The sequence below is a fragment of the Silurus meridionalis genome, chromosome 6 (genome assembly GCF_014805685.1).
Source record: "Silurus meridionalis isolate SWU-2019-XX chromosome 6, ASM1480568v1, whole genome shotgun sequence".
Lineage (NCBI taxonomy): Eukaryota > Metazoa > Chordata > Actinopteri > Siluriformes > Siluridae > Silurus > Silurus meridionalis.
The window spans coordinates 23,038,377-23,051,172 of record NC_060889.1 but is presented as its reverse complement, the minus strand read 5'-3'; the positions used below and the strand labels follow the sequence as shown (position 1 = coordinate 23,051,172).

The window sequence follows — 12,796 nt, the reverse complement described above, 5'->3', positions numbered from 1 at the left end:
TCTGTTCAGATCCCTTCTCCGTGGTTAAATCACTCTCATACCAAGTGTGGAGAGAGAGAGAGAGAGAGAGAGAGAGAGAGAGAGAGAATAAGGAAGACAGCCAGAGACAGTCAGAGAGAGAGAGAGAGAGAGAGAGAGAGAGAGAGAATAAGGAAGACAGCCAGAGACAGTCAGAGAGAGAGAGAGAGAGAGATAGAGAGAGAGAGAGAGAGAGAGAGAGAGAATAAGGAAGACAGCCAGAGACAGTCAGAGAGAGAGAGAGAGAGAGAGAGAGAGAGAGAGAGAGAATAAGGAAGACAGCCAGAGACAGTCAGAGAGAGAGTGAGAGAGAGAGAGAGATAGAGAGAGAGAGAGAGAGAGAGAGACAGTCAGAGAGAGAGAGAGAGAGAGAGAGAGAGAGAGAGAGAGAGAGAGAGAGAGAGAGAGAAAATAAGGAAGACAGCCAGAGACAGTCAGAGAGAGAGAGAGAGAGAGAGAGAGAGAGAGAGAGAGAGAGAGAATAAGGAAGACAGCCAGAGACAGAGAGAGAGAGAGAGAGAGAGAGAGAGAGAGAGAGAGAGAGAGAGAGAGAGAGAGAGAGAGCAAATTCACAGCTCATTTGCTCTTTGTGGGAAGATAAACTGCCACGGTCACTGATAATAGCGTGAACTTTGTAAAAGCGTTCAGAATGTTTCAAGCTGATGATGAAGCAGAGAATGATGTAGACGAGGACGAGGTCATATTTACAGAATTGTACAAAGTTTTATGAGATGACAGTGAAAGGTATGTTCTCCCTCCACATCACCGGTGTGCAGCCCACACATGTCTTTTGCCCTAATATAACTTATTTCTTAATGGCAATTATCTATATTACACCTGTTACACCTGTAAGGCGTGAAAGAGATACAAGTAACGCAAAAGTAACGCAAAAGTAATATAACACGTTGCTTTGCATAAAAAGTAACTAAGTAACGTAATTAGTTGCTTTTTTGGGGAGTAACTCAAAATTGTAATGCATTACTTTTAAAAGTAACGTTGCCCAACACTGTTAATAATATTATACTATATAAATAGTTGGAAGCTGCTGCTATATAGCAGCGATTGGTCAGAATCACTGACTTATGTTTAGATATATTTTGGACCATAAATATTCTCGATCTGTACTGAAAACACTATTTGTAAAGTACATGTGTGCAAATGTGTCTACTTTCTGTCTGAAACATCTCAGACAAAACAATTGACAAAACAATTTACAGCAGCTTCTTGTTTTTATAATACTGTACTGGACACTACCTGATCTGATACCAGAAATAAATCTTTACTAGTGATTCTATTGATATAAATTCACATTTTTAGTGAATTTTTTCACATTGAACAATACAAATGGTCTTTCCAGTACGGATCCACAAGTCCTCCACAGATTGCACCTGTGGGCTCTTTTGGTGTAAAATCCAGATTGTGATTTAGCAATGGAGAGGCCTTTTAGAGGGCATCCAATCATACCAGCATTTTCACATCCTTTGATTGGATGGCAAGAGTGCGCACTAGTCAGATTCGCAAACTGTAGAAAACTGCACAAGGTGAAATATGGATATGTAAAAACTGAACATTTTAAGAAAAGTTCGACCAAACAGTTAAAAACATTTGGTATTTAATTTTTTTTTATGAACCATTTATACCTTTTATACCTGCATTTTCATTCCTGTAGAATTTGCACAAAAACACACCATTTGCCTTTGTTTCCAATCCCCAGGAAAACCATGCACAAAATGCACAAAAAATGCACAGAAAAACACATTTTTTTTAAGGTTATTATTGATGGTTCTGCTAGAGATGATGTATGCTTGTGGTGAAGCTGTGGCTACAGTGAAAGGAGATTTGTTGAATTGTGTTAATTGGGGTTTTTGCTTCAGTAATGCCATTCGTCTATCCAGTATGTGATACCTGTCTCTGAAACACCGCAGCTTTTTACTGCATTTCTGTATAATATTAATTTTTCTTTTAGCCATGGTGTCATAATGATGGTATTAAGAGGTCGGTCACCAATGAAGGCCTAGGTGTGAAATACAGAGCCTGCCACTGCTATAGAGTATAATATATTTAACTTAAATTTATAAATAAACAAATGTTTCTGTGAGATTTCTGACCTGTCAGAAAATCTTGGCTTATCTGATGTTATTTCTCCACCTGTAGCTCCTGTACTGCACACTGGCTCTTCACTCTTCTCCATCACCACATCCACTCATTCACAGGGTCTTTGGGATTGTTCAGTTTATTCGTGTGGTATTTTTTTTTTTATCTTCCTCCACTTTTTCTATATTCTGCACTGCTGTGTTTACCTCCGTCAGCAGTGGTTTTCAGTCTTAGTGGATTTAACACTTTTAGGGACATCCTTAGTACAGACACTAGGGCTGGTGGTCACTGTAGGGGTTAATTTCAGTGTCAATAATGTTCATTACATTGTCTGCATCGCGATATTTTCTTCAGTGATTCCCTCAATGCTCCTGTGTGGTTCCTCACTGACCTCTTCCGTCTCCACCCCATTTGATCACATTGCTTTGCTCTTCTTTTCTTACAGAAACATCACGTGCAAATAATCGCAATTTGAAGTAGAATTGTTTTTAGTGAGCAAATGTGAGCAATTTCTTATTATTTACATTATTTTTTTATTCCATGATTGCATTATCCACTTTATTATCAACATGACATGAACTGCTTTTCACCGCTTGAATTTTTATTATATATATAATATATATATATATATATATATATATATATATATATATATTTTTTTTTTACGCAACTTCTCTATATTAATTTCATTTGTATTATTTAGACATATGCACACATACGGTATATGAGATTTCATACTGAGCACAATTAATTTGTAGGTAACATTCATATGATCGAGACATTACCCTACATCATATAATTAAGACCTTCCTCTGAGAGGCAAAATCAAAACTACTTTTTACAGATACAGTAACAACTCTTATCATGTACATTTATGGCATTTCTCAGACACTCTTATCCAGCCCTTATCTTACTCAAGCTTGGTGTGGCTGGGATTTGAACTTATGACCTTCGGATACATAGTTCAAGGCCTAAACCACAAAACTACCACGTCCCACCTTTAAGTGGAGTACTGTATATAAAAGGAAGGAAACAGTAGCTTTTGTGGTTTAAATCCAACCATTCAAATATATTGAACATTATAATAGCTACCAAATTACAACACTAAAAAAACTATTGTTTACTAGTCACTTAATAGAAAATAACGTTCTATACTGTAGCTTAAAAATTCTATTACTTCAGATAATAAACCAAAGAAGCATAAACAAATATACACACATGTAATTGTATATAAACAATCCCTAAACTATTTATTATTTCTTTCTTTAAACACAGTTGCCAGAATCACTCTGATCATGTATTCTTCCTCTACTGCTCCATAAGAAGCAGAGAACGTTCATCAATAACTAAAGCACATGAAAGAATCATAAGCTCCAATCCGATTCACGCTCAGAAGAACACATCAAACCTCGTCATCGTGATTAGGGAGACGTATCGCTTTCAAATCACATTTCCGAGTTAGTTACTATAGAAATGATCCCTGAAAGTATAGTCTTAACCTCTCATCTCACAGCGCAGTGAAGCTCTTAAATTACACAAACATATTGAAGAGGGTAGCTCACAGCTTTTACAAATATCACACGCGAAAGTAACCAGCAATGAACACTGACTATTAATGACACCCAAAAAGACAACAATTTATTTTAATAAAAGCAGAAAATTACTTTATATACGAATGAATGAATATTCCCATCATGCTTTGCGCCCACAAGCCTGATCAGTTCCACAGTTAAAGGGTCCTGCAGTTCCTCGACCAAACGCTAGGAAGAGGTAGTGAGGAAGAATTAACAAACTAGCTTTGTTAGTTATTTACACCGACCAGGCATAACATTATGATTTGTGAGTGATTAAAACTGATTATTTCTTCATCGTTGCACCTGGTAATGGGTTGGATATATTATGTAGCAAGTGAACATTTTGTCCTCTAAGTTTATAAGCTGGAAAACGGGCAAGCATAAGGATTTGAGTGAGTTTGACAAGTTTTTGTTGTTGTCATTTTTAAAAAACGGTTGATATGTATTGCTGTACAATCTTTCATATTTTGTGCAAACAATCTTTAAACAAATCAATTAATAAATAAAACAAATGACTAGTTTTGCATTCACTCAAATATTAATAAATCCATATAACCCAAATCAAATAAACAAATATGGATTTATTTATTTATTTATTTATTAATCATGTCACTTAATGTGTATAATATGTTTGGCAATTTGTTAAATGATGACCATTTCTTTTTGGCTGTAATAATAAGTACAGTTAAGAAAAATTACACAAATCCTGCACAATTTCATTCTAATTGTTTATAAATTATATTTTCCAAAAAAGTACTATAACATTTATTAACCCTCTGAAGGAACTGAAAACAAACCACTCATAAGCTAAATCTGATTTAAGCGTAGGAGAACACATCATATTTCATCAATGCAATTAGAAATTAAAAATAACACTCAATTACTTGTCATTTTTTTCTTTTAAAAAACACATCAAAAATCTGTCATGCTTTCTGAACAATAAAAATACATTCTCGGAAGTGGAGAGTGGGTAATGAGATTATTATGAGGTCTTACAAAAAGACACATTTAAAGACTGATATGGATCATTGAGAAATGTATATGTAGGTTTAAGGCTATGTGTGAACATCAACATTTACTGCTAGCAAGAAAACTGTTTTTCACACAATAACATCGTCCTAACTAGGCTGGAGTTGGTTAAACCATTTTTGTTACATAAAAAAAAAATCTAAACTAATACCTACTGCAAACCAATCAAATAATGAACATCTATCCACAGAGTCTCCTTAAAAAATAAAAATTACATTTGAATGAAAGCAGCATGTTTTATAAACATACACACATTCTAAGCATACTATATGGACTATAATAGACCTACTCTCAATCTTTATTTACAATAGAAACAAAATCAGCAAACATTTTGGTTGACCACTTCATCATACTCAAGGTCTATCAAAAAGAACTTTAAGTTATATACAGTAGGAATATAAACGTCAACAATAAATAAATATATACTAAATAATCACAACACAACAAAACACAACTCACAGACTGAACTATCATTGTACCATGACAAACTAATTGTTAAAGGCTAACTATTAATTCCCCAAATAATCCATTCGATGCTAACATGAAAGAAAAAACATTTAGACAACATCTATAACAATCAAACTTACATTTTTAGTCACTATTCACGCTGAAGATGTACTGTTCTCCTCACACTTCAAAAGTAGTTCACCAAGGATTAAAGCCTATGAAAGGATCAGTAGCTAAAATGCCTAAAAGAGTGCATACAAATCATCACTGCAATCACAGAGACATATAACAATACAATTTTTAAATTAGTTAATATGGAAATATTTGGCAAAGGTGTAGTCTTTTAAGACAGTTAAGCATTTTAAATTACACACACTTTCAAAAGATGGTAGAAAACCACTTAAAAATTATAGAGGGAACACGTTTGTGAAAACAAATTTTACTACACAGTGTTTCAGGCTGTGAAAAAAAAAATCTAAATTGATTACTAGCAAGAAGAAAAGCAAAGTAAAACAATTGTGAATAAATAGTCAGACTTGCACTGATTTCCTACTTTAATTGCAGTTCATTAACTCTAGAGATTCTGCAGAAAATAACAAAAATAAACCACTATTCTCATCCTAAATAAGTCTCCAATCACACTAAACATGTGCTTTTCTTCAATTGTGTCAAAAACATTCTATAATGCTTTAATCCCCTGAAAAATAAAATTACTATCTAAAATCTGATTAATGGACAAAAGAGTAAACCATTAAGCGTCATTGTGAATAGGGCGATGTAACTATGGCAAGCCAAAAAGGTCAGAATTATGCCTTAGATTAAATGCGTTAACATTAAAAACGCTGTTAAATACAAAAAAAAAAAGAAAATACATTACAGTACATCTTCCTATAATTAATATTTTAATAATAGGAAGTTCATGAATACTTTTTTTAATATATACTTTATTAAATGTTACTTGTATAAAACAAAACCCATACTCACGTAACGTGTAGAGACATCCTTTGCAATGTTTTGTCTTTTTTGACATCTTTAAATGAATCATTAGAAAGGATGAGTTCATCCCAAAATAGAATTTATGGCTGCATGTTATGGTTGACTTTTATTAAATGTACAAAACACAGAGCGAACCTTTCAAGTTTGTTTACAGTATGTTCCATTATACATTATCACTTTCAGGTTTTTATTTCTTGACACCAAAAATGGTGTCCAAAACATCCAAATTTTTTTGGTGAAATTTGGTGAAATCACCTTTTTACATTTGTTTAGATCCAAATAAGCTTGCAGCTATGACTTTAATAGTCATTATTTTACTATGTAAATATGTTAAGAGGTTGTAGTTAATTTAAGGAAATGCACGTCAATGCTGAGGTCTCCTGGAATGCTGGTAAAATAAAAGTGCCCAGTTGCCACACCAAAATTGTTTTCTGATTTATTTTTTGACAATCAAATATATTTGGATCTTGCAACAAAATTTTTACCAGAGCTGTTATAAAAAATCCAAAGATTCAGATTTTTGCAGAAACTTTGCTGAAGTTTTTATTTAATGAACACAAGCATTGATTAGTTTTGTCTTGTAATACAATAACGCCAATAACAATTTAAAACACTAAAGAATATAAATGGAAACCTGGCCAGGTAAAGCCATTTAAACATGATCACAAATGATCTGTGCTGAATTGGTCCGGTCTGGTTCTGTTCATCATTGATTGGATGAGAACAGTTCAATATTACTGGCTGTGGAAATCAATGGGTGGTGACTCATTATACTATAAGAAAAACGCTGTAAAAGACACGCGCGCTGTGCAACCAAAACGCCGTTTTTTACGCCGTCACTTGACAATATGAACAGCGGAAAAAGCGGCGCTTTTCTTGTATACTAAACGCCGTCAAATACGGCGTCATTTACGTATTTTCGCGCGCTTTTTACGGCGTTTGTGATCACAACGGCGTATTTTACGGTACCAATACTGTTTAAAATGCCGTATTTAACTGCGTTTTTAATGTTACGCGTTTAATCGAAGGCGTAATTCTGACCCTTTTGGCTTGCCATATGTAATAGTGATGTCCGGTTTCTGAACGAATCGTTCATTTGAACTGGTTCTTTTTAGTGAACCGGTCGAACCAGTTCACCAAATCGGACTGAATCGTTCAAAACAGTTCGCGCCTCAAATCAGCACTAATCAACAAAATTACTCAAGTTACTCCCTTTTGAATGTGTATGAGCGTCTATCCAACTCAAAATAAATCGATATCTCTAAAAATGGGGTTCTTCTCTAGTTTCTCCAACAGTACACACATTAAACTGAAACATGCTGCTGAACAAGTGATCATCACTGAGCATGCGCATACCTGCCGATTCCGAGCAGCTCACATACTGCTGTTCTCGAGTCACCAGTACTGTATCAAGAACCGTTTCTTTCGGACACGTCCGACATACTACTGATACCAACGAATTGTTGATACTGAGCATGCGCGACCTACCGAGCAGTACGCGTGCTGTCTGACATTAATACACACACACACACACACACACACACACACACTTTTTGGACTACGAATCAGATGCGTTCGACATACTGTAAAGGCTGGTGCTGCGCTGCTGATATATGAGCACAGGTGAACTGAGGACTTAAATGAAAAGTAGGTTTATTCACTAACAACTTAAAACATCAACGTTTTGCACATCAGTGCCTGTATTGGGTGATTTAGTGCAAAATGTAAATGTAAGAAACATTTCTAAGATGATGATTTAATTTAAACATATAAGCTATATGCCCTCATGCAATAGACATGACTTTATTTAAATGTGTTTAGTGTGTATGTTCATCCGCTGCGATGATGCGAAAATACGTAAATGACCCCGTATTTGACGGCATTTAGTATACAAGAAAAGAGCCGCTTTTTATGCCGTTCATATTGTCATGTGACGGCGTAAAAAAGTCCTAATGCCTGCAGATTCCAACCTGGCTTAAGACCCCAAAAGTGGCTTAAGACCCCAAAAGTGCCCAAACTGTGGAAGTGGGGAAAAAATCCCCTTTTTAGCATAGAAACTTTAAAAGTGAGTTGTCTAGGTGCTCTCACTCTGCACCTTCTCTGACGGATCGGTCCACCAACACTTGAATTACGGAACATCTCAAACCTTTATAAAATAAATAAATAAATAAATATATACAATTGCAATCAGAAATATTTAACCCCCTCACCTCAATAGACAATACAGTGATGTTGATGCAAGATAATGAAAAAAATGAAGAAAAAAAAAACGTGTGAAATAACAAACAATATTTATTGCTACATATTTGAGTTATTTTGACAACAGAAGTTGACTTAACATTGAAGTTTAAATGAAAATTGTAAGTCTTGTAACACATGAGCATGTGCAGTATTATTCAACCCCCAGCTTCAGTACCTTGTGGAGCACCCTTTAGTTTTTATAACTTCTAACAAGCGTTTTCGATAAGTGCTGACAAGCTTCTTACACCTCTCGATTGGAATCTTTGCCCATTCTTCACGTGCAAAAGCCTCTAACTCAGTGATGTTTGACGGCTTCCGTGCTGCAACTGCCTTCTTCAAATCCCACCAAAGATTTTCAATTGGATTTAAATCTGGTGACTGAGAAGGCCACTTCAGGACACTCCAGCATCTTTTCCCCAACCAAGCTTTGGTTGATTTGGAGGTGTGCTTGGGATCATTGTCTTGCTGGAAGATCCAATGATCACCAAGGTTTAATTTGTCAACAGAAGGCATCACGTTCTTCTTCAAAATGACCTGGTATTTCTGGGAATCCATGATGCCAGGTACACAATCAAGATTGCCAGTTCCTGCCGCAGAAAAACAGCCCCACATCATTATTGACCCACCTCCGTGCTTGACCGTGGGGATGGTATTCTTCTGGTCATAAGCCTGACCTTTTGCACGCCAGACATACCGCTGTTCCATATGTCCAAAAAGTTCCAGTTTGGTTTCATTAGTCCATAGAACTCTCTCCCAGAACTCTGTAGCTTTCAATTTCCTCCTGGCATATTCTAGTCGACTCCTGATGTTCCTTGAGGTCAAGAGTGGAGTGCGGCCATGAAGTCCTTGATTATTCAGTGCACGTCTTATAGTTGCCACTAAAGCACTTGTACCAGCCCTTATCATGCCATCCTGTAGCTGTCTTGCAGTCACACGGGGGTTTATCTTAGCTGTCCTGACTAAGTTGCTAAGGGCCCTTGATGAAATTGTGAGCTTTCTTTTACGGCCAGGCAGGTTTGCAGCTGTTCCACAAGTTTTAAACTTCCTTATAATTCTCCCAATGGTGTATCTTGGAATGTTAAATCTTTTGGAAATCTTCTTATACCCAAGGCCCTTCAGATGTGATAAAATAAATTTCTCTTGAAATTATCAGATTTTAATGAGAAAACATTACCAAGTCATGTTTTCATATTTAAAGTCTCCCTGTACATTCTTACAATGCAAAGTAAATGCAAATATCCTAATCATGTAATTGGTTACATATTTATTAGGTCAGGAACTTCCCAGCTTATTGAGGACTTGAGTTTATCTTTATTACAGTAGTTGACATATCAGAACCGACACCTCAGCCTATGTATTAAACATTCATTCTGGTGTCTGAATAAAGATTAAAGATAAACCTTGAATTTCAATACAATATAATAATATAGTCATAGGCTTGTATTGTAATAAAAATTTTATAACCGAAAAGATTTACGCTGCAAAAGTCTTGTTCCTTACTTTTACCCGATTTAATGTTCGCTTGCAGTGTAAAATTAAGTTTCTTCTGTTCATTTTCAAGCAAACTGGATTTTTCTGCTTATTGAATGGCAAAGAACTCCTACGAATTGGATTATCACAAATGATCTGTGCTGAATTGGTCCAGTCTGGTTCTGTTCATCATTGATTGGATGAGAACAGTTCAATATTACTGGCTGTGGAAATCAATGGGTGGTGACTTATTATACTATAAGAAAAACGCCGTAAAAGCGGCGCTTTTCTTTTATACTAAACGCCGTCATTTACGTATTTCTTTTACGGCGTTTGCGATCACGGTATTTAATGGCATTTTTAATTTAACGCGTTTAATCTAAGACGTAACTCTGACCCTTTGGCTTGCCATATACAACACTTTCAAATCACATTTCCCAGTTACACCCTTTAGACTCAATCCAGGATAGTATAGTCTTAATTTTCAACTTGCAGACTGTAAAGCTATTCAAATATTTTAGGCATGTGCACACTTCGCTTCTCTAATCTGCTAAGGACAAATTGGCCCTTGTTATTTTTAGGGCCTTCGTGTTGCCCCACTGAATGTGAAGTTGACGTTGTCCAGGAGTGGACATCGCTTTTAAAAAATAATCTGTTTTCTTCACTTTGACCAAACAATTCATTATTTTTGGAAATAACTATAATAAATAATTTTTGCTTACCATTTCTATTGTTTGAAAAAACTATAAAAAAATAAATAAACTACGTGTAAATAAACATTTCTGCAAAAAATTAACATCACTACATATAAACTATCTATTATTACCATATTAACCAGAATCACTCTGATCATGTATTCTTCTTCTTCTGCTCCATAAGAAGCAGAGAACGTTCATCAATAACTAAAGCACATGAAAGAATCATAAGCTCCAATCCGATTCACGCTCAGAAGAAAACATCAAACCTCGTCATCGTGATTAGGGAGACGTATCGCTTTCAAATCACATTTCCGAGTTAGTTACTATAGAAATGATCCCTGAAAGTATAGTCTTAACTTTTCATCTCACAGCGCAGTGAAGCTCTTAAATTACACAAACATATTAAAGAGGGTAGATTTCAGCTTTTACAAATATCACACGCGAAAGTAACCAGCCATTAAAACAAATTATTAATAACACCTCAAAACACGGCAATTTATTTTAAATAAAAGCAGAACATTTATTATACGAATGAATGAACATACCCATCATGCTTTGCGCACACAAGACTCGAGTCAGTTTCACATTTCAAGGATCCTGCAGTTCTTTGACCAAACGCTAGATGAAAGCAAACGTACAACTTTAGGACAAGGTGAGTAAATTATTATTTTTTCTATCGTTATTTGTTAATTAAATGCGTTGTAAGGTAGTTTATTGTGTGCTTTGTGCTTTTTTGGACAGAAATTGATACGTATTGCTTTACATCCTTTGATATGTTTTAATCTATGGTTTAATATCAATATTTTTTTCCTCATTGTGCGTTTTCAGCACATCACCTTATTTCTTGTCCTTGCGGAGCTTTTTCAATCACCACTGGCGTATCATTTCCTGGCTTGCACACACCACAGATGTAGACTAGTTTACGAAGCTAACAATTAGCCATATCGCAAATTAAGCACCAAAATCTTTGGTGCTTGATTTTGGTTTGACATTTAATTCTGTGCATTCTGTTTACTGATTAAAATGTATTATTCTGTGAAGGTTTATATATTTTCCCGCTATTAATTAAAATATAATTATTAACTATAAAATGAAGTAAAACGTTAATACAGTACAGCACTGCATACATAAAATAGAATTTTTGCAGTAGCGTCCGTTTATCGGCGGATTTGGAACGTAACCACCGAAATAAACGGGGGATTACTGTAACTACAGTACGTATTTCTTACTTATTTAGCCCCTCCCACATCAATCAGTCGACCAACAAAAATGTAAAAAAGCAACCATAATATTGTGTAATATTGTACACAGTGTAATTAAGAGGGTATTCAAGTAAAGAAACATCATTTACATATTGCAAAATTGGAAAAATGCTATACAGATAACAGTGTGACATTTATTGCTTTGGAGTTGCTGGACGTGCTAAAAATGATACAGCCAACAAGAACCATTTTGATCATAATCCTCTTGAGCAGAGGCAAAACGAGTCTTAGTTGATTTATTTTATTTATTATTTATTAAGTTTGGAGAACCACATATCAAAGGTCGTAAAGCAATACGTATCAATCACGTCCAAAACTGACAACAGAAAAAGAACAGAGCACACAATAAAGTAAATAAAGGTTTGCTTCCATCTAGCGTTTATTTCAGCTTTTACAAATATCACACGCGAAAGTAACCAGCCATTAAAACAAATTATTAATAACACCTCAAAACACAGCAATTTATTTTAAATAAAAGCAGAACATTTATTATACGAATGAATGAACATACCCACCATGCTTTGCGCACACAAGACTCGAGTCAGTTTCACATTTCAAGGATCCTGCAGTTCTTTGACCAAACGCTAGATGGAAGCAAACGTACAACAACAAGAACCATTTTGATCATAATCCTCTTGAGCAGAGGCAAAACGAGTCTTAGTTAATTTATTTTATTTATTATTTATTAAGTTTGGAGAACCACATATCAAAGGTTGTAAAGCAATACGTATCAATCACGTCCAAAACTGACAACAGAAAAAGAACAGAGCACACAAAAAAGTAAATAAAGGTTTGCTTCCATCTAGCGTTTAGTCAAAGAACTGCAGGATCTTTTAACCGTGGAACTGACTCGAGTCTTGTGTGCGCAAAGCATGATGGTTATGGTCATTCATTCGTATAATTTATTTACTGCTTTTATTCAGTATAATTTCCTGTGATTTGAAGTGTTATTATTAGCCTGTTATAA

At 35.2% G+C, this 12,796-nt stretch overlaps 2 non-coding genes across 2 annotated transcripts; both read right to left on the bottom strand.

Moving 5' to 3' along the window:
- Positions 1 to 3,395: 3,395 nt before the first annotated feature.
- LOC124388197 lies at positions 3,396 to 3,608 on the bottom strand. The gene has a single exon (XR_006926377.1). It is a non-coding gene; the product is annotated as a small nucleolar RNA U3 (small nucleolar RNA).
- Positions 3,609 to 10,708: 7,100 nt separating this feature from the next.
- LOC124388199 lies at positions 10,709 to 10,921 on the bottom strand. The gene has a single exon (XR_006926379.1). It is a non-coding gene; the product is annotated as a small nucleolar RNA U3 (small nucleolar RNA).
- Positions 10,922 to 12,796: the final 1,875 nt, after the last annotated feature.